Below are 24,166 nucleotides of genomic sequence, written 5' to 3'. Positions count from 1 at the left end.
CGGATTTGTGCAGTGTACGACTGATTGTTATCCTATGGACAGACTGTCGCACCTCAGCTGTAGCTCTCTGCAGTTCATCCAGAGTGATCATGGATCTCTTGGCTGCATCTCTGATCAGTCTTCTTGTTTGAGATGAAAGTTTAGAGGGACAGCCGGGTCTTGGTAGATTTGCAGTGGTATGATACTCCTTCCATTTCAATATGATCGCTTGCACAGTGCTCCTTGGGATGTTTAAAAGTGTGGAAATCATTTTGTATTCAAAACCGACTTTAAACTGCTCCACAACAGTATCACGGACCTGCCTGTTGTGTTCCTTGGTCTTCATGATGCTCTCTGTGCTTCAAACAGAACCCTGAGACTATCAAAGAGCAGGGGCATTTATACGGAGACTTGATTACACACAGGTGGATTATATTTTCATCATTAGTCATTTAGGACAACATTGGATCATTCAGAGATCCACAATGAACTTCTGGAGTGAGTTTGCTGCACTGAAAGTAAAGGGGACGAATAATATTGCACGCCCTACTTTTCAGTTTTTGACTTTCCACAAAAAATTAAAAACAGCCAATAAATTTAGTTCAACTTCACAATTGTGTTCCACTTGTTGTTGATCCTTCACCAAAAATTTACCTTTGGTATCTTTATGTTTGAAGCATGATATGTGGGAAAAGGTTGAAAAGTTCCAGGGGGCCGAATACTTTCGCAAGGCACTGTATACAAGGAAAACTGACCACCTGTTTCTACATAGAGCTTAGAAGGATCCAGCTAGTCTGTTTTTAATCACTTGATGCCATAGACCTAATGGAAAAAAAGAGAAGAATTAGCTGGGTAGAAAGTCAAAATGAGCAATTGTAAGTGCACACGGCTATATAATATGGTGACTGCAATATATTAATAGAATACAAATTATAATGGGAGGAGGGCTTCTTTAAAGGTGTATGTGCTGAATATATTTGCTCTGTCCCGAGTCCTGGCAGCTCCATTTTCGTCTTTTTCTCAGGAAGGGACAGCGTTTCTCATGATGGTATGTCATCAGTCCTGTGTGTGAAGGCGGCTGGCTGACTGGCCCATTTCACTAGTAAAGCCAGCCCTTTTCTATGTCTAAGGCACCCCCAAACACATTAGACTAAAGTTTGCCAAACCGGCTGATATCAGAGGACTCAGCTGAAAGTATAATGTATATGTGGACCCCACAGCTGTCCCACGACACATGATGTGGGGGATAGAAGGGTGGGCAGATTGAATTTTAAAACCAACCTTGTCGTTATTTAGGAAATAAGCCACTGCCGGAAGAGTCTGACCACGGCTTTGTCCACCAACACGTGAACGTTTGGTCAAGCCAAATGTTTGCTGAACAATCAGCCTATAGTTATTTTATCTGTGGGGGGTCTTTTAGAATGAGATGTTGCAGAGAAGGGGCTGACTTAGAAATCAGACAGCCAGCCAGTCCGCTAACCAACACCACTGATGTCATGTCAACATAAAAAGATCACAAGTGTAACATGGACCGGGAGCGTAGAAATGGAATCTGTCAGCAGCTTTTTTGCTATGTAATCTGATAGCAGCATGATGTGGTGGGTGAGACCCTGATTCCAGCGGTTTATCACTTAGTTTACTGGGCGCAGCAGTTATGATACCATCCCAGTTTTCTCTGCTGTAGATCTAGCGGAGCTGGAAATGCTGAGCCCTGCATAACCCCGCCCACACCATTGATTGGCTGCTTTCTCACTGTATATTGACAGAATCAGTGATGAAGGCGTGGCTGGACTAGGAGGCCCAATCCCTTCAAGTAAATGGGCAAATCTAAAATATCTCACACAACCAGTAGACAAAAATGGAGCTTGTTTTGGAAGAAAGCAGCCATGTTTTGCTAATTCTGAACAGCTCCATGAAGGCCCTGTTCCTCTATTGTTAACTATATAAATGTATTCATATATAACGCTGCCCCTGCAGAACAGATCATGTTCATTTATTTCTAAATTTCAAACATGGCACTGTATATAAGGGGAGGTGAGCTACTGAGTACATTCCTGGTGACCCGCCTTCAGTCCGTACATCACGGTCCATACGCTGACCGTGATTTACAGATGTGTAAAACTTGCTACAGTGTCAGACTTTTTGACATGATTCAGATGAGAGCATGAAAAATTGTCCAATTTTCATATAAAAAATGGGACATTTCCATCCGTCTTCAGCAGTGTGTCCATGTTTTACATCTGTATGACCATCGTATGGCATCCTTCTTTTAACATCTATAGTTGAAATATGTACAAAACCAAATCCAGTTCATACATTAATAATGGCAATGTATTTGTAAAAAAAAACCCAACAGGTGTCATAAGGATCCATTTTTCTTTTGCGCTCCCATAGATTTGAATAGGCGAATCTCATCTGAAAAATGGAAGAGACTAGTGCATGCTGCACACTTTGTCCGTGTGAAAAAATGCTCATCTGATTGGGCTACTGACCAACATTGGTAAGTGTGCTGTCTTGCTCGCCATGTCTGTCATGTCCGCCATGTCTGTTTTGCCTCAAGAACCCCTGGAGCGGTGTGCACTCGCATCTCATGTCTGCTATCCTGCATGTTCTCTAGAGCAGTGTGCACACTCACCTCATGTCTGTTGAGCTGCAAGATGCCTGCGTTTCTGCTCTGCCTTCTGTGATCATCTCGGCATGTCTAGAAACCCTGATCATGTGACCTTTCCTAGGATCCTGCACTGTCCGGTTCTGCAATCGTTTCTGCATGTCTGAAACCCTGATCATGTGACCTTTCCTAGGATCCTGCACTGTCCGATTCTGCAATCGTTTCTGCATGTCTGAAACCCTGATCATGTGACTTTTCCTAGGATCCTGCACTGTCTGGTTCTGAAATAGTCTCTGCAGGTCTGAAGCACTGATCATGTGACCGCGCTCGGTGATCCTAGAGGATCTGAACTGGAAGCTCTTCCCTGGTCCTGACCCGGAAGTGGTGGTGCTATGCCCTATATTAGACCGCCCCTTCCTATGCTTAAGGCCTGAGTATTGTGTTGCTTTTCTGCATGGCTGCTTGGTCTGTGGGGTTGCTCCCTCTATTCTGTACCCTTGGACTTGCTCTGTCGTGCGTCTCTGCACACGCTCCGTGCTCATATTCCGTCTCTTGTCTTGTGCCTTGTCTGTTTGTCTTTCGTGCCATGTTTTGTCCTTGCCCTGCTTTGCCTTGTAGTCCTTGTTTGCTCTGATTCTGCTCTGTGTTTCGTTCCATGTTTCCTGTCTCGCTTTGCTTTTTGGCTTCAGGTACCCCTCTCTGTACCCTCTCTCTGACGTGTCTGTCTACATGTGCAGGCCTCAGCTCTCTACCCTGTCTAGTCCCAAGGTTTTCCCTTGGCCCGGCTCTGGGCTTCGGCCTACGCTCCGCTGCTAGACTCTGTCCCTGTCCCTGACGTGTCTGTCTACACGTGCAGGCCTCCGTTCCGTGCTCTGTCTCTGGCCTGCCTATCGGTACGCGCAGGCCTTGCCTTGTACTTTGCCCCTGGCATGTCCTTTGCATGCGCAGGGTCCTGTCTACCACTCTATGCCTTGCCTCTGATGTTTCGTGCGCTCTTGCATTTTTCGTACTAGGTTTTGCCTTGCGGTATCGCAGGCGTCTCTGTCCTGTACCTTTGCCTAGCCCTGCCTTGTGGCTCCGTGCACGTGCCTGGTCGCCTGTGCCTGCCTGGTGTGCCTCAGCCGTGCCGCCTCAAGCCGTGCTCGCCTGTGTGCCTCAGCCGTGCCCCTGTCCAGTGCTATAGTGGTCTCCGGCTGCGTGGCCGCAGCGGTGCCGCCTCTAGTCGTGCCCGCCTGCTTATGCCATCATCGGTACCACCTGCCGGTGCCCCCAGCTGTGGTGTCCGTGCTCCCTTGCACGCACGCTGGTTCTCGCACTGTGCTTTTTTGTGCTACTTTTGCACAAAGTCTTTTGCTCTCTTTGCTCTGCTCTGAACCCTAGTTTGCCTGCGGGATTCCGTAACCTGCCGACCGCTGCCAGAGGTTCGGACCTAGATGACTGCGGCCTGATGTCCGGAGCTGATGTCCGTAGCCTGCTTCCTGGACCCTGTCGGTCGATGCCAGCACCCCGGATTCCAATGCCATTGAACCTGTCCCTGGCGTGCCCTCGCACGCGCAGGTCTCAGTCATTGTACCAGTCCCTGGCATGCCCCTTTGCATGCGCAGGCCTCCATCATGTGAACCCGAACCTGGCGTGTCCGTTGACACGCATCATGTCGTTAACTCTGTCTTGTTTCCTCGCATGGAACCCTAGCTGACTTTCGGATGTCCGGATCCTGATGATTGCCTACAGAGCTTCAGAACCTGATGTCCTGGTTGATCTTCGCTTGCTGTCCGGAGTCTGATGTCATCGTGCCTCCACCTACCATCTGCACGTACCATGCTTGGACTTTGGCGTGCCCTTGCACGCACTTTGCTATGTTGTCCCTGTTCCGGTTATGTTTGTACCTGATGTTATCCCTGAAGCCTTCCTTAAATGAAGTTTCTTTGAACTAACGTCTCGTCTCGCCTTGTCTTGTTTCCCTGAGCCGGCCGTCTGGTCCAGCTGCCGTGGGGGCTCACCCCCTTGGTCTTGCCCCTGACACTCCCTGTATAGGGGGTGGTTCCTCACTAGGTCAGCTCGCCCTAGGTGAGTGGGTGCCACGGCCCAGAGGGTCCACTCATTCAAAAGGAACGACTCAGCGTAAGCTGACGCTCGTCACATGTGCTATCTGATTTTACCATGGACAGCGCATGTACGTACAATACACTTGGCTGAACAAACTCTAAGGCCATTTTCACATATTCATGAGACATCGGACAGTTGTTGTGTCGGAAGAGCTGACCCTACTGCAGGATCTCTTTTGAGCTAACCATTTCATAGGCATATACAGTGCAGATAGCTCAGGTCAGGCAAAACCCATCAGTCAAGGGAAAGACCAAACAGTTAGAGTGGGGGATAGGGGGGACCAAGCGGTCAGGGGGAAAACCCAGTGGTCAGTTGGAAGATCCAATGGTCAGGGGGCAAGACCCAGCAGTCAGGGGGCAAGACCCAGCAGTCAGGGGGCAAGACCCAGCAGTCAGGGGGCAAGACCCAGCAGTCAGGGGGCAAGACCCAGCAGTCAGGGGGCAAGACCCAGCAGTCAGGGGGCAAGACCCAGCAGTCAGGGGGCAAGACCCAGCAGTCAGGGGGCAAGACCCAGCAGTCAGGGGGCAAGACCCAGCAGTCAGGGGGCAAGACCCAGCAGTCAGGAGGCAAGACCCAGCAGTCAGGAGGCAAGAACCAGCAGGCAGGGGGCAAGAACCAGCTGTCAGGCCAGGTCTTCCGATGCAACAACGGTCCGTACATCAGGGATGTTTGAAACTGAACTAAACAGCAAAATAGTGCAATGACCATCTAACCAAAAGTGATTGTGGAGTGGTCGAAGATGCTGCTCTTTGACAACATAGACATCTGAAAATTGAGAAATATTTTATCTGCTAAAGATTTCGAATGATTCGTTCATAGGTCTACATTTTACTGCTAGGTACTAACTTGCCAGAAGCGTTATGTGCATCTGCAGCATTTGTGGGGTGATCTTCTTAACCTGCATGCTTGGCAGAATTGGAAGAGGAGAAAAAAAATATGTGAGCGTTCCCTAAACGACGCCTACAGGGAGTCTTTAAGCTGGAATACTCATTGGGTTTCAGCTCTGCGTCCTCGGCTCCTCTCTCAGGCTGAACATTGAGACCATATCGGATCTTTATGCTTGGGGAGCTCTGCGCAACTGCATTCAGCAGAAATGGGGGGGGAAGAAACTTACAAGTGCAGCATTTTTTGCTTTGGGTTCCATCAATTTTCAGAGCCTGGCATTGACTGCTACAAATCTGATTCACTGATTTCACCTGGTCTAGCTTGAAGCAAAATGCTGCTGCTTAGGAATAGGGGGGAAATTCTTGCTTCCGAATACATAAATCTTCTATAGAAATTATTAAATCTCTTAGAAAAGAGATGGATAAAAAAAGCATAATTAGGATCTCACAATAAATAAATTAAGTTTTCCATATGAAAGATACGGTCTTATTATATATATCACATTGACCCTTCAGGGCCCAGGAAAGTTTAGCTTTGAATATGCAATTTAAAATAGTAGTAATAATAATAATAATAATAATAATAATGGGAAACTGGCATAACAATGGAAATGTATCCACATACAATAAAGTTGCAATATGTTTTGGTCAAAAATCTTCATTAACATTAGTGCTGGATCCTACCTACCCTTTACATTTGGAGCCTTTTACCCCAGTAGAGGCATGTCTGATAAATATTAGGTTATCCATTAGGGTTGTTCAGATGACCTTTTATTTTTTTGTTTTTTTCTACAAGGTTCGAATTTGCACTTGAAAAATTGCAGCGTGCTCTATTCTCTTTCAGAATTCTGGGAGACTCGCCTATTAAAATCTATGGCTGCGCACAAAAAAAATAAAATTGAATGCCGTATGGATCCACTTTATAGCATTACATTTTTATGGACACATTGCAATTTTCAAACATTGGAAACCATTTTTTTGTTCTGGATGAAAGAAGGATGATTGTAGCCTAAGAAAGAATGGAGAAGTAGATCAGGGAGAGCCATCAGATCCGGGAGCAGGAGCTAGTACAGATTTGTAACCTTTTTGAAAAGCACTTCGCTAGATGAAAGGCTTAAAGACACTTTGTAGCTGCAAATTGTGGGAACATTATTAAATGTAGTCTATTGAGAAAGCTGCTGAACTTTGCATTTTGGAAGCAAATGAACAATAAAGAAAATTGTTTGCATTGGCTTCCATAGTCTAAGTGGTTCTACTCAACCAGACAATATCCAAGTGGCAAGTCCAAGTTTTGCAGTCATAACAGAAGCTAAAATAAACCTGTATTATGGCCATATGAAAGCAAAATAAAGCAGGATTACTATATATTCATTTATGTTGCCACTCGTTTTTTTTTTCCTTCTGGGTTTCTGTTCCAAAGTAATGCAGAAATTGATCCTGTAAATTCCTATGGGATCGAACCCAGTAATATGGAACATCAGTTCCACCAAATTGGTCTTGGAGCCCGATCAAAAAAGTTGTATGATAAAGCATTTCCTGACTCGCTGGACAGATGCACAACTTTGCGTCAATCGTGTCCATATTAGGCTTAAAAGGTTGTCGACTACTTTTACATTGAAGGCCTAGCCTTCATCAACATCTGATCGGCTGGACCCCCACAACCCCTGCCGATCAGCTGTTATCGGTGGCGCCGCCCGGAAGTACTTACTTGCAGAGTTGGTCGTCTACTTGTAGTGTCCGGGGATTGGTACTGCACAACCGCCTCCTATTGATTTGTAAAGGAGGCAGATATGCAGTACCTTGCGGTGGCCGCTACAAGTAGACGGCCAACTCAGGGAGTAAGTACTTACGGCCTGCGGTGGCCGCTACAAGTAGACGGCCAACTCAGGGAGTAAGTACTTACGGCCGGTAACAACGATAAAAGCTGATTGGCGGGGGTGCCGGGTGCCTGACCCCGACCAATCAGACATTGATCCTAAGGATAAGCCATCAATGTTAAAGTAGTGGATGACCTCTTTAATACAACTGGCCAGACACAACTAATCCTAAAATAATCCTTTTTTCCTGACTATTGAAATAAAAAATTAAGGAAACATTTCTCAGGCATGAAATATGTGCACAAATATGTATATTACAAGACGCGCAAGATTACTGTCGCACCGGCAAGCACCAAAAAAATATTTCATATGCATTAGGACATGTCTTTCTAACTCCTGTACATAAGGTGCTAGCAGTAAAATGTACTTACACTCCGTCAGGAAAGGTAGCCCAATTCACTATTCCAGGTCTCTACCATTCAGCAGCACAAGAGTTAAGCACATTCAGCCATGAGAAAGCATAGACTTCTTGCAGACGCTTGGGCCGATATGGAAAATGCCTGCAATCAATAGGAAAACAATGATCAATATTCTGAATGCCGAGGTATGATTGACAGGTCCTTATATTTCTCGGTAATGGGTTTAATTCGTAAAATGTGCATCTTAACTAGAAGTACTAGAGACACGAAAGGGCACATGTATCAATAGGTTGCATCATAAAATGGTGCAAATACGGCAGATAAACAGGAGCTGGTCGCAGGCACCATATTGGAAAAATAATAGCATTTTCGGGAAAAATAAAGCTCTGACAGTCTTCCTATATTTTGTTTATAGTAATGCTGCTACATATGCTGCGAACAGGACGCCGCCGAAAAGGACAATTTTTAATAAGGTCCCAAATCACGCGGGTGACAGTGCAGGTATTCCAAAATTTCCTGAGAACCACAGAAGAAACGGACTGGAATGGTACAGTACCTCGTTAGAATACCCCAAATTTTAATTTTTGAATTTTAATTTTTTCCCCCTTTTTTCCCCCACAAGCAATAACTTTTTAAAGTTTCGTAGATATATCTGTATCAGGGTTTGATTTCTTGCAAATAGGAAGAGTCAGGTGAAATAGTGAAAAAAAAAAATACAATTCTACCATTGTTGTTTTTTGGAGAGGGTAAAACTGACCTGACAACATGATTCTCCAGATCAGTCCGATGAAGGTGATGGTTTGTTTCATTAGATTAGTGCCTTCAAAAAATTGGTAAAAAAATGTAATATGTTGCCGTTTTCCAAGATCTATAATTTTATATTTTCCCATCAAGGGAGCACTGTGTTTGTTTTTTGCACACTGTGCTACAGTTTTAATTGAAATCATTTTGTGGCACATTAGATCTTATTGTATTTTTTTGGTGAGGTGTGGAAACCAAAAAACAGCAATTTTGGCATTTCGATGTGTTTCAAATTTGGTATAAAGAGGAGTACCAAGATGGCAGTGATAGAGGTCTTCAGCAGATCCTTACTACCGAGGCAACCCATCGAACTTGACGATTGCTTTGTAGATGTGGGGGGTTCTATGTGCACCAGCAAGGCATTAAAGGGAATTTGTCACCTATTTTTTCGCATATAAGCTGCCGGCACCGCCATTAGGGGCTTATCTACAACATTGTGTCACCATTGCAACCTATTATGACATAGTCACCATGGCAACCATTACAACATCATAATGAGGGGCGGGACGTGACACACATACACTTGTTTATATATATCAATCTATCTAATATATAAAGCTCAAAGTGTGTATGTATGTATGTGTGTATGTATGTATATATGTGTGTGTGTGTGTGTGTGTGTGTGTGTGTGTGTGTGTCCGGGATAGGCATCCGCACCGTCGCAGCTACAGCCACAAAATTTGGCACAGTCACACGTCTGGACCCCGAGAGCGTCCTAAGCTATGTTGTGAGGTGAAATTTTAACCCCGCACGTTCCAATTCACCAAACAATTTTGCCCCCATCTACATACTTGGGAAAAAGTGTGTGGGCGTCAAGCCCCGCCCCTCATTGTGATGTCACAATGCCCCTATCTACATAATGGGGAAACAGTGTGTGCGTATCGAGCCCCGCCCCTCATTATGATGTCACAATGGTTGCCATGGCGACGCTGATGTCATCATAGGTTGCAAGCCCCGCTGCCGCTCATTATAATGTCATAATGGTTGACTATTGGATGGAGGATGTGTGATGGGTATATGGGCACTGGACTATGGGATGGAGGATATGTATGATGGGTATATGGGCACGGAACTATGGGATGGAGGATATGTATGACGGGTATATGGGCACGGGACTATGGGATGGAGGGTATGTATGATGGGTATATGGGCACGGGCCTATGGGATCGTGGATATGTATGATGGGTATATGGGCACGGGACTATGGGATGGAGGATATGTATGATGGGTATATGGGCATGGGACTATGGGATGGAGGACAATTATAGTTTGTTATAACTAACCACAGTTAGTTACTATGCCCGGGCAGCACCGGGCTCTTCAGCTAGTGTGTGTATATATATATATATATATATATATATATATATATATATATATACACACATACACACACACACACACACACACACACACACACACACACACACATATACACACATATACACACGCACGGGCTTCTCACAAGATTAGAACATCATCAAAAAGTTTAATTTATTTCAGTTCTTAATATGATTGGATACAGCGCTCTGTGAACAGCCGGCTTCTTTAGCATTGACCTTTTGTGGCTTACCCTCCTTGTGGAGTGTGTCAGTGACTGCCTTCTGGACATTTGTCAAGTCAGCAGTCTTCCCCATGATTGTGGAGCTACTGAAACAGACTAAGGGACCTTTTTAAACATGTAGGAAGCCTTTACAGGTGTTTTTTGTTAATTATTTACTGAGATAATGACTTTTGGGATTTCATTGGCTATAAGCCATGATCATCAACATTAACAGAAATACATACACACACACTATACATCTCCTACATAGGCATAATAGGAAGCATACCATAAACCACTGGCTAGTATAGGACTGCCTCATTACCACTTTCCGTGCTACAGATCTTCACTATGCAGCCATTTAAATTCTTCATCAGGAAGCAGCGCTGTTCACTAAGTTGCCATTTATGTTAAGGACCCATGGGGGACGAGGTGTTGACGCCAGTGAAAACTGCCTGCATCACACATCCGGGTGTGCTATAGACCTGCCTAATAGCTGTGCTCCTATGTGCGCCATACCCTTCACAGAACGCAGGATACATTATCATGTTTATTTAGTGTTACACAAGATTCCCAGTTCATCTCCACGATCTTCCCTCGAAATGACCTTCATCTCATACCAGCCTAATGCCATTCAACTTCTTTTATTCCCTAAAAATAGAAATCAATAAACTGTCTGTTAGCGGCAGAGGGCCTGTGAAAGTTATGGGGTCCTGGACAGAGGCGCAGCCATTGCAGATTTCTGATACAAAGCCAAATTCCTAATGAAATCTGAGGGCAGAGGGGAGGCTAATGTGATTCATTGTGTGAAAGCGAGCAGATGCATTAATAATCTCAGGCAAATGCACGTGTTTCACAAGTCAACGGAAGGGAGATTAGGAGACATAGTTGAAGTCCCCTGAGTCGTTCCCTCATATTATACGCTTGTTAATTTGTTTGCAGGTTTTATGAAAGTAACTGAGGTTTTTCTGGAACATTTGTCCTTATACAGAACATTTAATTTCTGCAGGGAGAGGTCATTGCTACAATATCAAGACCACCCCATGTAGGTGCATAACTAGAAAGAAGGAATCTATGCAAGGAGGTGGCGGGGAACCTCGACTGCCTGCTCTTCCCTATGGACACTGTGCAAATATAACACATGGCGGCACCTTATTATCTGTTACTGTAAATGTAATGTTCCTTTAATGTCTTGTTTTAAATGTCCTACTTAGCTTAGGGATAGAATCTTAGGGGTTAACAGCAAGGAGGAGTTAAAAGGGGGATGGTGCCGAGCTCCAGAAACTTTGGAGAAGGACATCCTGCTTAGGGAGTAGAGCCCGGGCATGCTTGCCCAGGGTAAGACGATCTCCACACTCGGGAGCAGAGTGTGCCCCGGATCAGGGAATGGATGCTGCTAAAGACTTTCGGGCAGTGTGGACGGGCACCCATTCTGTGGAAGCGACTGCAGTTGGACTGTTGGTTCCTGAAATCCGGATGGGAGCTGTTGATGTTATAGGATTCGTTAAAGATGCAGGGAAAGCGCAGGAAGCATTACTTCATTTACCTCATGTTCATTAAAAAATTTCAAACATTGCAACGGAATCGTGCCTTGTGATATATATGGAGGACGCATTACCAGTGTTGAGAGTGACCGTGTGCTGGAAGTAAATGACTGTGCTGCAGATTGGGACTCTTATCTGCCTTTGTATGTGCAAGGGGCCAGGATGCTCACTAACTGTGACTCAGTAGACTCGCCCATGACCACCACCCCGTGCCACCTTGTTACATCCATGAAAACTGGGCCAAGTACTAAAAAGTGGCAACTGCAATAGACGCTGTTTTACCCGATTTCTTGATCATTCAGTGCTAGGAGCACTTTTGATTTTTAGGTTTAATAAACATAAAAAGTGCATAATGAGAAAGACAATTCACCAAATTCTCCTTAAAGAGGACCCATCACCAGGTCACAAGTAATCAGAACTTGCTCTTAGGTTATTGCCGCTGCTCCTTAAAGCTTTTTTTTTTTTTCCATGTGATTCCAGAGATATGGACTTTTTTTAATGCTAATTTATATAGTATTTACTAAGGAGGCATGGCTCAAAGAGTTATGCAGAGCAGCCTAAAGACACTCCCAAGAGGATCCTGTATAGCCCCTAAATAAAAAGTATCTCCTGGAACCGTATATCGAAATTTAAAAAAAAAATAAAAAAACAGAAGACTAAAGAGCGCAGCAGGAATAAAATAAGATTTAAAAAGCTGTTCACTTGTGATCTGGTTCGTTTTAAAGGGGTTGTCTAGTTTTTGAAGTTCTGTTATGCACGGGGTCTGTAAGAAACCAATCACTGAGAGAATTAGGCCTGAAATGCAGATAAATGGCCCATGTCAGACTACCATGTTATGTTACATAGATCACAAACAATATGTGTGTTGCGTCTAGCAGAGGCCACAGGGTCAGAAAGGCTACTTCAGACAGGCTTGGTACAAGCCACTTCGTCTAGCAGATTCCAGTGGAACCCCAGCCTTCACACTTAAAAGGGATCTGATCTTATACTGGATTGCTTCCACATGTTGACTGCTGGCTGGACTATCAAACCAGAGGCAAGAGAGGTTGTCACGGGAGGGATCAATACTTAGAAGTCACTTTAAGGTCCAAATCAGGTAAGCCAAGGCCAGACAACAGGATACACAAAATAGCACATCAGGAGCAAAGGATCAATCCTACCAGCGTTCATGACTAGAGATGAGCGAATTTGTTCGGATTCAGTTCTGAATCCGATCGGACTCGAATATTGTTTTTGCAATATTCGGCGAACATAGCCGAACGTCATTAGAGTCCATGGGAGTAAAAAATTACCGAATATGTTCGGAACCGATCATAAAACATACATTCGGCATGAATAGTGTTCGAATATGGCCCGAATATGTCAAAATCAGATTCGGGGCCAAAATCCGAACAAATTCACTCATCTCTATTCATGATGCCTCTTCTGATTAGTAGGCCTGGAGAAACCTCAGGCATGAGTCATGGCGCAACGACAAAGTGCATTGACCCTACTAATCAGAATAGGTGCCATGGATGTGTGGCGCCCTGCGTCTTTACCACCACAAACGGGTTAAATATGCACTGTTTTGTATGTGTTTTGTGAGCAATGGGAGTTATGCTTTCTCTGCTAGAGACCACAACACACACACACAATTTACCTCACTCCCTTACTTGTCTGAAGCTTAGAGCTTTGCAGACATGCCCTAACTGGGAGGGGGAGGAGTCGAAAGTTGTTGTTTCAGTGAAGAAGGAGGAAGAATGCTCTTGGAAGCCATTAGACATGTGCTCTATCCAGGAGTACAGCTAAGAAGCATCAGGGAACCAGCCCCTAGACCATCCATGCTTTCAGAGCAGGGTGGTAAGCTGAGAGACTTGTGGGATTATACAACCAACAGTAGAGTGTTTTCCCCCAGAAAGACTGCAACAACCTAGGATCATTGAAGGATAGTGCAAGTGGGAACTTGAGCTGCTTCACATAGGATTCAAGCTGCAAGTTGCCAGAGGAAAACACAGTGAGTAGAGGCTACTGGAAGCTTCAACCTCTGGGAAGCCTTGATCCCAGAAGGGATTAGAATAGCAGGAAGCTTACACTGAGTCACAGTAGAAAGAGGACTCCCATTCTCCAGAGCAGACTGTAACTTGGTGAGAGTTGTAATATCTCCTCTGAACTGCACCTGAACTACAGTAAATGATAAAGTGACTTTCCTTGTCTCCTGCCTTATTACGCCATGCCTTCTACTTCCATCACAATCTCTGGGGGTCTGCCCTGGTTGGAGAGGGTTGTTTAACATCTGTACTGCCATCACCATCTACTCCCCCAGGGATCATCTGCAGTGCCGGCTATACTACAGTCGAACACTCCAACTGGCGTCACGAATGACTACATAAACTTTATTCCCATTCAATTCTATCCCTTTTACATGACCTCCTGGGGTCACGGACCGGGTCACCGCCACTGTGACACATCCCTTTAAGACGACCGACCCAGTACCGAGTATCCCACGGCCCCTGGGGTGCGTCAGATGCCTGTATGGTTGAAGATCCAGGTCCAGGTGGCCATGACCTAAAGATGTGGCTGCTGGATCAGGGTTCTGCAAATCTTTTTTCTGAGCTCTAACAGCTATGTATAACTGATGGGTAATCATTTATAAACAGGGTAGGTCTTACAGTTCCAAACTAATTCAGTTTGCTCTACTAGCCCTGGAAACTAAATGTCCTCTCCATGGATGGGTGACTTTGTTGATGCACCCTACATACTGGTGCCCCACTAGCCTCCCCTAGCATTGCCCTTTTCTAAGTAATAAATAGTTTAAGAACTATAGAGCTCCTGTCTGGAAGTTATGCCTGAAAGGGTTTGTGACTCACGCAGCCCCCAATTACAAAGTGCCGCAACCGTTTCATACTCGCATTGAACGTCACCACCCCTGCCGCCTGCACATAAAGAAATATTTGTTGGTTTAGTACAAGCCGTCGGATGCACAACCTTTTAAAATACATCGCAGTTATCCCTGCTGGGGTCATCTGCTGATTTGCACATCATAAAAATACAAATATTAAGACACAGCGGAAAACGAAAATAGCGGGTTAATTATAAGAGAGCAGACCACAGAAAGGACTGTGGATGGCATCGACTGCATATAAAAGCCGGGAAAAATTCATGGAAAATTTACATTGCAGCTCATCAGGCCAAGTAAAAAGGTTTCATTAAGCAATCCGTTGGCTTTTGTTGTTTTTACAAGGTAGGACATCCTGGACTGAAGCTGCTCAATAAAAGGCAAAGAAAACATATTGGTCGGTTTATCCATCAGATGCTCTACACCAGACCCTGCTCTCTCGACTCCACATTTTATGCCATTTTGTCTTTGCTCCCGTTAATGTGGTTTGAACTGTCTCCTCCAGCAATAACAGTAAACCGGTGCCCTGCCTTTTGTCTGTCTCCTGCATTTATCTTAATAATCCTACAGTAATAAAATGGCCTTTCCCCCAATAATTACTGAATTGTCTTAATTTATGGCTGCAAATGTTTTTGGGGTCATTGTTAATTCATGATTACTGTAGACAGAGAGCACAATGTTTTATTAAATTGCAAATGAAAAGAAAACAAATGGCTGGCTTGTTGTACGCTGCCGAGTCTCACGTTCACCGGGAAGAACGTTGTCGCTTGTCACCTTGTGGAACTAAAGGGCGATTGGACTGTGCATGGTTGGAATAAAAAATAAAAACTAAAAAAAATTTCTATTTTACATTGGAGATCAGGCAAAACTAAAAATGAATAGAAATTACATATAATATTGATAACATTCTCACAGTACATGGTAATAATATCAAACCTGTGGTTGGAATAGTGCAGCTACAGGGGAGGCAAAGAGTGCGGGCCCAGTGCTCAGAGGGGCTCACCTAGAGATATGCTACTGTTAAGTACATCGGCGTGAAAAGCATGTTGATATAGTTAAGCTCTATGGTGGGTCCAGGAAGACCCGATCCCCCTGCACTACCGCTCTCCATTGGTGATACAGACTCTGATGTTCTGTGTATGCGTCAGCACCATAACATCAGCGCATTGGTCTGCCCGAGCCTCGCCTGTGGACACTTCAGGATCCTGGATGATGTTTTTTTAATTTTATTAAAACTTGTGTGCAACTGTGGGGACATCATAAACAATGGAGGACACTGAAACAGTGTGTGGGGTGGACCAGTAAAGTGGGAGAAAGCGGTAGTCATGAGTTACCTGCTGTCTAGTTTCGCTCTGGCACTTTACAGATAAATAGTGTCCCAGTGTGCTGTAAGGTGTGGAGTACATCACACTCACTTGCAGGCTGCAGGCCTCAAATGGCTCCAAGATTCCGTCCTCAGGAGCCACCACACACAATTTAGGGGACACAAGTTCATTACTGGTCAGTTCAAGTTCATCAGATGGTGACAGGTAGGAGAGGGCACAGCAACTCACTTGCTCCTCTTTAGTACAACTCCTTTTCAGTCCTGTTGCTAGTTTGTCCTGGACAACCCCCCAGTCCACCGATTCTCTCAGCATCAGGGATTTCCCATCCACCTCGGTGGTGCACCAGCACCGGACATCACCTTCTGTCTATGCGAGTTCCTACCCATCATCCACTGTGCTCCAGAAGACACTAGTCTCCTCTCTCCAGGGTTTAGAGTGTTCTTTCCCGGGGTCAGTGCACTCACCGGTAATGAAGAGCTTAAATTATTGGGCCCATAGACCCTTCATGGCCGGAGCTTTTTTCGATTTTTCATTTTCGTTCCCCTCCTTCCCAGAGCCATAACTTTTTTTACTTTTCCGTCAATATGGCCATGTGAGGGCTTATTTTTTGCAGGACGAGTTGTACTTTTGAACGACATCATTGGTTTTAGCATGTTGTGTACTCGAAAGCGGGAAAAAAAATTCCAAGTGCGGTGAAATAGCAAAAAAAAAAGGCAAACCCACACTTGTTTTTTGCTTAGCTTTTTTGCTAGGTTCAATAAATGCAAAAACTGACACACCATTATGATTCTCCAGGTCATTATGAGTTCATAGACACCAAACATGTCTAGGTTCTCTGTTATCTAAGTGGTGAAAAAAGTTTCCAAAAAAAAAATGCACAATTTTACGAGACCCGTAGCGTCTTCATTTTTCGTGATCTGGGGTCGTGAGGGCTTATTTTTTGCGGGCCGAGGTGAAGTTTTTAATGATATCACTTTTGTGCAGACACGATCTTTTGATTGCCCATTATTGCATTTCAATGCAATGTCGCAGCGACCAAAAAAAACGTAATTCTGGCGTTTTGAATTTTTTTCTCACTACGCCATTTAGCGATCGGGTTAATCTTTTTTATTGATAGATCGGGCGATTCTGAACGCGGCGATACCTAATATGTGTGATTTCTTTTAATAGTTTTATTATGAGTGGGGCGAAAGGGGGGCGATTTGCACTTTTAGGTTTTTTTAATTTTTTTTTATTTTTAAACATTTTTTTTTTTTTTTACTTTTGGCATGCTTCAATAGCCTCCATAGGAGGCTTGAAGCATGCACAACCCAGTCGGCTCTGCTACATATGGGCGATGAGCAGATCGCCCATATGTAGCAGATTTGCTGTTGTGCTTTGAGCGCTGGCCACCGGGCGGCGCTCAAAGCGATCTGCCTGCAACAACCATAGAGGTCTCTATGAGACCTCTGGTTGTCCAGGCAATGCGTCGCCGAACCTCGATCACGTGACAGGGGTCAGCGATGAGCTCACTTCCGGCCCGGCGGCCGGAAGCTCTAGTTAAATGCCTGCTGTCAGCGCTTGACAGTGGGATTTAACTAGTTAATAGGCGTGGGCGAATGGCGATTCCGCCTGCGCCTATTGCGGGTACATGTCAACTGTTCATAACAGCTAACATGTCACGACTTTGAGGTGGGCTCACCGCCAGAGCCCACCTCAAAGCAGGGGAGTCTGACAGCTGACGTACTATCCGGTCAGCAGTCAGAAAGTGGTTAAGTCAGAACCGCAGACCATTATCCATCAGAGACCATGTTCCAGAAAACAATGGCCCTTAGGCCCACTCATTAACAATTGCTTGACAGTCCTTGTGCATAGTCCAGTTCCTTCATGGGTTCGCATTACTTTGGTCTCATCAATTTGGAGACCCTGACACAGCGTTTCTAAGTTCCTTATAATCACTAGCCCATTGGCCAACACATCGACAGCTCCAGCAGTCTAGGAGGTTGTTCCATTAGTGGAAATGCTTCATTTCTGGCAGACTGTGAAACCAGATAGAAGAGGGCCTCTGTGCTAGAACAGTACATGGGCCCCTTGGAACCCAATGGCTCATCATAATGCACAATTCCACCTGCTTTGGAGCTAGAAATGGACACCCTTTCCTATTTGGTCCACAGATTGCACCAAAGATCTGTCCTCCCATGAGCTACACAGAATATACCAGAACTCAAGCATCTCGTTTGCAGCAGGGAAAATGGTTTATGGCATTTAGGTCCCTCAACTAGAACTGCCTTCTATGAGCCAATGCGGAGAGCTGCTGCCAAAGAAATGCTTCAGTTCTGACCGACTCTATGCAATCCTCCTTTGCATCCATGACTGCTGTACGAGTGGCAGCACACAGCTATCCTTGGCATAAGCTTCTGCTAAGCGACTATCCTATGGCAAACCATTTATGATGAGTTGGCCAGTTGGGATACAACTTTTAAGGCATCATCTCAATCCAATGCCAGGTAGAGGGACCTGACTCTAAATGAAAATTAGAAAGGGGAGTAAAAAAAAAATTGGTATCCTATTGTCCTAAAACTGCATTGAGGTTGTCAGTGGGCCCCCTTATCCAATGTGCCTAAGATTGCATGTAATTACTATTTTCGACATGATCTATGAAGACCAATAGGAGACCATGGGGACCGTATAATGTCCTTGCATAGGGATACTCTGTCGTCCTTGGCTTTGAATACAATGAGTAAAGATGTCAAAAGGGAAAATGTTCAGAGCAAATGGGGTCTCTTGTGAAATGTGATGACTTCAATGGGTACTCCTCCTTTTCACTAAAAATAGTGCATCCTTTTATATCCTAAAAATTGACAAGCTGAGAAGATTAGGAGCAATCTTCTGTAATAAGCAACTCATCATCTGACTCACATAAATCTAGTCATTACAGATAGACCCAGATTAGAATATCAATTAGTGCAGCAATCGGGGGAAACCTCAATTAGATTTTTATGGCCCCGTGGGTTTTTGGTTTATAAAACAATAAAAAAAAAAAAGGTCATGTGATGCTGGTAATGTAGGAGTAGATCATAAGCATTAGGCTTTATGAAGTGGATGTGACAACTTCTTCATGAAACAGACAGTGCACAAATCATTTACTTCTCACAATTGCTCACACTGGATGTGTGGGCATAAATGCATTATTTCCAAGACCAAATACTCTGTCATTACATGAAACTAATACAAGCAGAAAACTAATCACCGTACTAATCATACATCTGTGTATCGGCCTCTTGTTTGACGTCTTATTTTTTAGTCATTTTTGAGTTATCTTGGTCTCAGAAATGGGAGTCTGTGTGTTAGTGACAATCACTATAGGCTGCCAAAGGTGGGGTTGTCAGACCGTCAAATTTCCTCCTTACATTGGCATGCCAGAGCTGGTATGTCACTCTCCACAAGGAAATGGTCGCTTCAGAGAGGAAGAGGACTAGAACTCTAGTGCCACCTATGGGCAGTAGCAATCCTTGAAGTCAATGTCGACCCTTTAACGAGCCTTGTTTCATGACTTAGGATAAAAGCCAAAACCAGAATCTCAATTTGCAGACACTGTGTTTCGGGGTACTGCGCCTCGTCAGTGCAAAGTGTGAGATCTGGTTTGGCTGTGTGAGAGGCGTCTGACCAATAAGAAGTATCATTTCTCCTTGCGGAGAATGATATGCTAAGCATGCCGAGATGAGGAGACTTAAAGCCGCAGCATTCCTCTGGGAATTATGCAAATTGTCTCTTCAGAGAGGAATTGAGACTCTGATTTGGCTGTTATCCTAAGGCCACTTTCACACTTCAGGCTTTCGGTATCCGGCATGGTGCGGCGAAAAACCGGACTGCCGGATCCGGTGCCTGTTACGACCAGATCCGGCTTTTTCCCCGTGCTGTTTCATTGGTGCCGCATTGCGCCAGATGGCAATGCGGCGCGTCCATTTTTTTCCGGATCCGGAGAAAATAGCCGGTCTGGCGTCTGGAAAAAACGTTGCATGCAACGTTTTTTCCCAACACCGGACCGGTTTTTCACACTGCGCATGCCCGGAAACCTTCTCTGCCAGGAATATATCCGGCAGAAAGAAGGATCCGGTGTCTGCGTTTGCGGCCGGATCCGGTAGTCCGGTTTTTCGCCGCTCCATGCCGGATTCCCGAAAGCCTGAAGTGTGAAAGCGGCCCAAGTCATATTACAGCACTCGTTAAAGGGTCGATAGTGACTTGTAGGATTGCAGCTTCCAACGGGTGGCTCTATGAAGTTCAAGTCCTATTCCTCTCTGAAGAGGCAGTTTGTATAATAGGTTTGTTTTGTTTATACATCGATAATAGGTAGCTCCCAATATACCCAGCCTTACGTTGGATAATGTCCCATGGGTTTCTTATGTTGGTGCAACCGATTTGCTGCATGGGCATATAGTTTATACCATACAGTTCCCACTCAGTCTTTGTTGATATTAGTGAGACCTCGCGGGCAGGATCTCCTCTCCTCCTGTACCAGTCCTGACTTGTAGTGATTAGGATTATTGTACTTTTTTATTATGTATACCCCTCCTCACATGTAAAGCGCCATGGAATAAATGGCGCTATAATAATAAATAATATCACAATTCAATATTACATTCATGGAAAGCATGAAAGCTTGGTACATATACCATTCATATCCAAAGAGCTCCAATTACCTAGAATATGCAAAAATTCCTTTTGATATGCATTAAAGAACTGTGAAGGTGTTAATAATAGAATCTCTGGTGGAGAGTAGTAGAAATGGGGTCCAGTGGGTAAACTCCCCAAGTTCCAGCATCTTCAGGATATATTAGGGATGCTTAAGTAAGAAGAGGCTGCTCACACTACTGTCCATCTTGTCTATCTGAGCTAATACTTGGGATACCGGGGATGGTGAGGCAAGAAGAGGCTGCTCACACTGCTGTCCTTCCTGTGTATCTGATCTAATACTGGAAACACCAGGGGTGGAGAGGTAAGAAGAGGCTGCTCACACCGTTATCCACCTTGTCTATCTGATCTAATACTGGAGATGCCAGGAGTGTTGAGGTAAAAAGAAGCTGCTCACACTGCTAACCATACTGTCTATTAGTGATGAGATAAGGTGTTATACGACCATGCTCGGGTGCTAACCAAGTGACTTCCACGTGCTCTAAATAATATGTTCGAGTCCTCGTACCTGCATGTCTCGAGGCTGTTCTACAGCCACAACACATGCAGGAATTGACTAACAAACAGGCAATCCATGTTTTTCGATCACGCTAAAGACACTCGGTTAGCACTTGAGTATGCTCGGATAGCAGCTTATCCGAGCAAGTTCGCTCATCACTACTGTCTACCTGATCTAATACTGGAGATACCAGGAGTGCTGAGGTAAGAAGAGGCTGCTCACACTGCTATCCACCCTAACTCAACTAATGCGGGAGATACCAGAGGTGCTGAGGTAAGAAGAGGCTGCTTACACTGCTATCCCCTTTGTCTATCTAATCTAATACTGGAGATACCAAAAGTGCTGAGGTAAGAAGAGGCTGCTCACACTGATGTCCATCCTGTCTATCTGATCTAATACAAAATATGCCAAGAGTGCACACTGCAGAGATGAAAAGAGGCTGCTCACACTGCTGTCCACACTGTCCATCTGACATAATATTGGAGATGCCAGGAGTGTTAAGGCCAGAAAAGGCCACTCACACTGCTGTCCACCATCTATCTGATTAATGCTGCAAAATTGAAAGGGATTGTCCAGTATTATAGAAAGATCTCTGCTGTCTTCTGAAAACAAAGTCTTACCTGTCTAAAGACTGTAAAGACTTCAATGGGGTGGAGCTACCATACCACACACCCCTGTTAGGCATGTACAGCACTGTATTTGAAATAAAGTAGCAATGTTTCCCTAATCCTGGTGAATCCCTTTTATCTGGCACGTTTTTACCAAAATCTGCATTTAATTTTGCCTGCATTTTTTGGAATTGCTAAATATACAAACAATGTAAAGGTCAAAAAGCTTGCAACACAGGTGGGGCAATTCATGGCTTTACTTCCGAGACACTGACTTTTGTTCACAACCAATGAGCAACCGTATGAACGCTGGGACTGCACTGTTAATAATACAGAAATGCCGACAAACCGATAAGAGACTTTCATGCTTTCAGACTCCCATCATACTTATCTTCCTAAAGGAAGATTCTAGTATCACATGCATTACATTTGAAAGTGAACCCTCCGCCGACCCTCACAAGAGAAAGAAAAGCTGCCCACACATTCATTTCTCATCAGATTAGTGCACTTCATTCCATTTGTAATAGTTTTTTTTTTGTTTTTTTTAAAGCCAAACACTTCACCAAGACCTTTGAACACCATATTATAATCTACATTCCAAGAAAAAAAATTGAGATACTTTGTAAAATAGAATTAGACTTACCGGTAATTCGGTTTCTAGGAACCTTCCACGACAGTCACCTTGGAGGATGTCTCCCTGCCCTAATGGGGGACAGGAAACACAAAGAGGCTAAATAACCCTCCCCTTCCTGCTACCTCCAGTGTTTTTTCTGGATGTACTAGCATGAATAGTTACCACCAATAGTGCAGGAATCATCCAATAAAGATATTTAGATAGGGAGGGAAATTAGTGCTGTTGTGGAAGGTTCCTAGAAACCGAATTACCGGTAAGTCTAATTCTATTTTCTCCAGTCACTTTCCATGACAGTCACCTTGGAGTTATACCAACACTAATTTTTTAGGGAGGGATTATGGCTTGCAGAACGCATCTGCCAAATGTTAGATCCCTATCAAAATTTAATCTGTAGTGTCTGGTAAAGATGTGCACAGAGGACCAGGTGGCGGCTCTGCATATCTGCTCCGATGACGCGTTCCCTCTCGCTGCCCATGACATAGCGACTGATCGAGTGGAGTGGGCCTTTAGAGATTTGGGAGGAGAGAGATTTGATGAATATGCAAGGCAGATGGCCTGTTTGATCCAGTTTGGTATTGTGTTTTTTGCCACCTTCTTTCCCTTATTCAGCCCTGAATATAGGATAAACAGGTTCTGGTCAATTCTCCAATCCTTGGTTAGTTCAAGGTAATGGAGAACCACTCTGTGGACATCCAGAGAGTGTGGAATCTTTCTTCCTGCGTATTGGAAGGTTTTGGGCAAAATGAGGGCAACACAATATCCTGACCCCTATGAAAGTCTGAAACCACCTTGGGCAAAAAGGAGGGGTCTAGGCGCAGTACTATCCTGTCCAAGCTGAGCAAGAGGTATGGTTCCTGTACCGATAGGGACTGCAGTTCCCCTACTCATCTATCTGTGGTGATGGCTACGAGAAAGACTGTCTTAAGAGTCAGGATTCTTAATTAAATTTCAGGCAGGGGCTCAAATGGGGCCTGTGTTAGACTATTGAGCACTATATTAAGATCTCAGGGGGGAACCCGACTAAGGAATGTAGGCCGTATTCTGCTAGCAGTGGTCATAAACCGCTTGACCCAACGGTGTCTGGCTAGGTCCTGGTCAAAAAAGGAACTGAGGGCAGACACCTGTACCCTCAGGGTGCTTGGAGTAAGTCCTAGCTCTAATCCATTTTGTAGGAAATCTAGGACCTGAGCAATATTGGGATGGAAAGGATCAAGGACATCAGGAAGACACCAGGAAGAGAACGTATTCCATACTTTGCCGTATATGGCATTGGTTACTGGTTTCCTGCTTTTTTGAAGGGTCCGGATTACCCCATCCCAACAGACCCTTGGCCTTCAGAATGTCGGCCCCAATAACCAAACTGCCAGATTCAGTTTGTTGGGGTTCAGGTACAGCAGGGGACCCTGATGAAGGTCGTCGGATTTTTGGGGTAGGAGCAAGGGACCTTCCCTGGGCCATGTCCAACAGGATGCTGTACCAGCTTCGCCCTGGCCACATTGTAGCAACCCGGATTGTCGTGACCCTGTCCATTCGGATCTTTTGCAGCGTCCTTGCCAACATAGGGATCGGCGGGAAGGCATAAGCAAGTCTGAAGACCCATGGATGGGCGAAAGTGTCTGCCCCCGGGCTCCGTACGTGGCACTGAGGGAGAAATATGTTGCTGTTTTTGCGTTTTGAGCATTCGCAAAAAGGTCGACTTCTGGATCCCCCCATCTCGCGGTCAGAGATTGGAAGACTGCTTGGTTCAGACACCACTCTCCCGGATGGACGTCTTTCCGGCTGAGGAAGCCTGCCTGGATGTTGTCCGACCCTTTCAGGTGTACCGCCGAAATGGACAATAGTTGCTGCTCTGCCCA

At 44.8% G+C, this 24,166-nt stretch overlaps 1 long non-coding RNA gene across 2 annotated transcripts in view; it reads right to left on the bottom strand.

Annotated features, from left to right (window-relative positions):
- The window catches only part of LOC141096181 (uncharacterized), a 227,499-nt gene that overhangs the window by 97,445 nt on the left and 105,888 nt on the right, over positions 1-24,166 (bottom strand). For both annotated transcript variants that reach the window (XR_012233606.1, XR_012233607.1), the window contains exon 3: positions 7,826-7,954. This is a non-coding gene — a long non-coding RNA (uncharacterized lncRNA). The remainder of the gene's footprint in view (positions 1-7,825; positions 7,955-24,166) is intronic.

Source organism: Dendrobates tinctorius, unplaced genomic scaffold, assembly GCF_039654945.1.
Source record: "Dendrobates tinctorius isolate UK_male_01 unplaced genomic scaffold, ASM3965494v1 ptg000009l, whole genome shotgun sequence".
In the NCBI taxonomy this organism is placed as follows: domain Eukaryota; kingdom Metazoa; phylum Chordata; class Amphibia; order Anura; family Dendrobatidae; genus Dendrobates; species Dendrobates tinctorius.
The sequence above is the reverse complement of the archived record's forward strand: the minus strand, read 5'-3'. Positions and strand labels throughout refer to the sequence as shown.